We start from the raw sequence: 4,839 nt of genomic DNA, 5'->3' as shown, positions 1-4,839 counted from the left end.
TTACATTGCACTATCATTGTTGCTGTTATTATTATTAATATTATATCTAAAAATATTAAGTAATTTCATATTCACGAATATTATATCAGATATTTATGAAATCGATTTTTTTTATCTTATTCCATCTTATTTATTATTAAATTGATAGTCTCTTATTTTTGTAGAGAAAAGTTGACCCCTAACTCGTTTCGGCGTGTAAATTTCCATTGATACCTGCCTCGAGGAAATTGGCATTCTTGTTTAAGTTTGATCGAACATTTTTTTTTTCTATAGATGTTGGCAATTTGATCATATATATATATATTGGAAATTTTGTCGGTGAAATCGCTCCTCTTAGCATTTTGGGAGGTGAATGATGGGCATAATGGATTAAAGTTTGTTATAGCGGGAAGATTAAACACTAAGATGGGTTGAGTAGGCTTATGAATATTGTATTAATTATTTAGAGAAGAAGAAAATTGTGTTTTCTGCAAGAAGGTACCTGAGACAATGAAGCATTATTTGTACTTACACTGCAGACCAATAATGTGAAGGCTTTTTGTGGATGATTCCTTCAGATTTTAAATATATGCCAAAGTGTCTAAAATCGGAAAGAGGAAATCAATTGTATTTGACATTTCCCACTGTGGGTATCAATCATCATGCTCAACTCAAAACAAACCAATTTTGTTTGAAAAAAGGGAGCATAAACAATACTCAACCTACCTTACCTCCAACTGAAACGGACACTGTTTTAACTTTTAAGTTTTTTAATTGGAATTAATTTTAATTTGGAATGACTTGAATTAGAAATAAATTACTGCATTTAAAATTAATTATATAAAATAAGAATTAGTTTGATTTTAAAATTGATATAATCATTGATTTTATATTTTATCTTTTATTTAACTATAAAATTTTTTAACATTGTTAGACCATCTTTGGACGGCTTACAATTACCCTATCGAATTTCTACTATTTTTTTCTTTTTCTAACCTTTTTTTATATTAATATCTAAAAAAATAAAAACAATTTTTTATATTTTTAATACACAAAGTTATTTCAGTTCTAACCAAATTTTATTTAAAAAATTGAATTTCGTTATAATAAAAATTCATAAGATTCACAAATAAATCCAATTTCCAATTTTTATGCATTTTAAACGAAGGAATTATTTTGAAATAAAATCAATTCAAATTCATTTGTGTTCCAGATGCACCTTAAATTTTATCCTTAAACTTTTCAAAAGTTATCTCTCAGGATTAAATAAAGTTGAAGTTAATATAGTTTAACAAAAATATAAAGATATATTCGTTGAATAGATATATAAATTGTTTCTCTTAATTATCTTCAATTCTCTCAAAATAAATAAGGAATTGAAAGGCAACAAACTAAGTAGTACACATGCTTTATGATTAGTGAGAGAACTATATAATAATTGTTTGCAATCCATAACGAAGCTATAATCATGAAGCAGCACAATTCCATAGTTGACCGTGGGATGCGAAAGTACATAATACTATAATATAAATCACACTATATATTTAATACATTTGGCATTTTTACCAATTACTCATTTAATTTATGCACTTTCACTTTCATGCTTCTCATGATAATTATTATTTCACGTTATCTTTATGATCTTTTCCATGATCCTAGTAGTCCTTTTGACAACGTAAATGATATACTATAAAAATGGCTTCTCTATAGTATATTAATAATATACTTTAATCACCGATGTTGTTGAGTTTTCATCCATCCTCCCTCATACGAGTGGATGTTATTTCATTTTTTCTTTTGTTATTATATTCAATGAAGTTATGAAATGGGCTAAGAGTTGAAGACTCGATTTTAAACTCAAATGAAACATAGAACTTAATCAGCAGCATTTGGTTCTGAAGATAAAATAAAACACTAAGAACAATATATTAAAAATAATAATATATATAAAAATTAGTAGTTTTATATTTTATTTAATGATAAATTAAAATAAATTATAAATGAATATAATATTTTTATTCATATCTTATCTGTTAAATATAATTTTATATTTTTGTGTTCTTATTTTAGTATCTCTATGTCTGTAAGGTAGCGTTTGTTTTGAGGTACTGAGACAAAGACTGAAAGACAGAGACTCAGTATCATGTTTATTAGTTCAGAGACTGGTATTAAAATTTCTGTCTCTGTCCCCAAAATTTCAGTATTTTAGTACCTCCAAAAAGTGAAGACACAGGGAACTAAAATTTTAAGAAATGGAGACTAAAACTTTAATAACATTTTATATCTAAAATACCTTCATTTCAATTAATTAATTCCAATTTTATCTTTTGTACAATTTAAATTAGAATTTCATTCTTATTTCAATTTTCACCTTAGGTAGCGTTTGGTGGAAAGACAGAGACGGAAAGATTGAGACTGAGAGACAGAGACTAAGATACAGGGATTGAAATAAATCTCAGTATTCTGTTTAGTGCAAAATGGGAGACAGGAATTAAAACAAGAATGAAACTCTAATTTAATTTGCACAAAGGATAAAATTGGAATTAATTAATTGAAATGAAAGTATTTTAGGTATAAAATGTTATTAAAGTTTTAGTCTCCATCTCTAAAAATTTCAATCCCCCGTGTCCCTACTTTTTGGAAGTACTGAAATACTGAAATTTTAGAGACAGAGACAGAAATTTTAGTACCAGTCTTTGAACTAATAAACACGATACTGAGTCTCAGTCTCTCAATCTTTGTCTCAGTACCTCAAAACAAACGCTACCTAAGATTTATTTCATAGTTTCTGTCTCTCAATCTCAGTTTTTCTGTCTCTGTCTCTCTACCAAACGCTACCTATAAAGGTAGGGTACGTTATTATTATGAACTCAATTGCGATGCTAATTATTTTTTCTCTTTTAAGTCCAAAATCTCAACATATTCAAAGTGTGAAGAACGTACAAATCAAACCAATTACTATGCTACTCTATTTTCTATAGCTCAAATCTCATCACATGCCCACTTACCTTACGTCTATAAGATTGTAATACACATAAATGACATTCATAAAATGTGAAGTAACTTTGGTATTGTCATCATCAAAACTACACTTAATCATTCCAACATACATAACATACTATCACGCACGAATGATTCTATATATGAAAATATAATCTATATATATTCCTTTATAAAGCATTATGAGCAGTAATTATTCTCAAAGATGGCAACACTTTCGCATAACCATTTGTCTTTGACACATTGTTGTAATGGCATGCATCTCTATATATAATTTATATAACTATGTAAATAACTAGACAACTACCGATAATTATCTAACACAGTTGATGTGAGATTCACTAAAAACATATGCTTTGTATATTATTAGTTGTGCCAATTGTTGGGTATCATTATATGTAATAAATAATCTATAAATATTGGTTAGTTTTCTTTTTTTTTTTTCTTTTTATTTTAGTTTCTGTTCAACAATAATTACTTTGAATTTAATCTTCTAGAGGGAATTGAGACTTCTAATCAGTCACAATGTTTGAGCCGAATAAAAACTAAGGTGTGGAGTACTTATAAGAATATTCTGACGATCAAGTCAGTAATAACCTAAGCAAGAAATATAAAAAATTAGAGTAAGATAACATATCGTAAAACAGGTAGTATTTATAATATATTTTTACGAATTTAAAAAAGGATTTATACTAAATCTTTGTTAAATTTGGCAGAATATAATCTGATTCCGGTGTCTTATTATGACCTAGTTATACCTTTAAAAGGGTGAGTTTGAACTGATAAAGTACGTTAGCCTAATTGAACACAATTAGTAACAGTTTTTAATTTACAAAGCATAAAAGTCCAGCTTAATACAACAGAATAAGAATGAAAAATAAATAAGACTCATAAAAGAAATAAAAATGAATTAAAAAGACGACAATTTTTTTTTTTATTTAAGGTGTGAAACCCTTATATAACAAACTTTTTTGTCGTAGCCATATATACACATAGGTCAGTCATGCGTACGAGAACATTAAATGGCGAATAAGCTAAGGTTAGTTAGTTGATATAAAGGCACTTGCAAACTTTAACATTAATGAAAAGGAGTTGAGTTGAGTTGAGTTTAATTTTGGTTAGGAATTGAATTGCTTGCTTTCATTATTCTTGGCCATGGTTCCTACGTACATACCTAGGTAGCTTGTTGGGTTTAATTTCATGGTTCCTACTTCCTAGCTTACTACTCTACTCTCTAAAGCATGTCTTATCTTATCAGTGACCACCCTAATCCACACTGTCACCACAAGTAAGATAGCAGATGCAATCAGATGATCATTCTTTTTTCATCAATGCCTCATTAGTTTATTTAAATTTATTTAGCTAGGGTTAACATATGGTATTGAATCTTTTTCTTTTTCTAAAAGAAACTTAACATATTGTGCTATAATACTTTAATATCAGAATCTTCATCATAAGAAAAAATAAATATTAGTTAAACTACGTCATAAAACCACTTATTTCAAAAGTTTAAGTTAATAAAAGAGGCAATATAAATAATTATATCTCTAATATTCTTCTTTAAATAAAAATCTCTTTTGGGTTTGTTTGATTTTTGTATAGGACTTATTTTTTTCTTTTATTTGTCTTATATATGCTATTTTTTTCCGTTTTTGAGTTAATCAAGAATCGAACCTTATACTTTTTAGACATAAAGTTCTGATATCATATTATAATATTACCCATCTCAAAAGTTTAAACCGATAGAAAGAGGCAACATGAATGATTATATTTTTAATAAATTAGTCAACTAGAGACTAAGTGATGATTGCTTTTTAAATTAAAAAAATTTGCTTATATAGACAAAAGTGAGATAACAAA

The sequence above is a fragment of the Arachis ipaensis genome, chromosome B04 (genome assembly GCF_000816755.2).
Source record: "Arachis ipaensis cultivar K30076 chromosome B04, Araip1.1, whole genome shotgun sequence".
In the NCBI taxonomy this organism is placed as follows: Eukaryota; Viridiplantae; Streptophyta; class Magnoliopsida; order Fabales; family Fabaceae; genus Arachis; species Arachis ipaensis.
The sequence above is the reverse complement of the archived record's forward strand: the minus strand, read 5'-3'. Positions refer to the sequence as shown.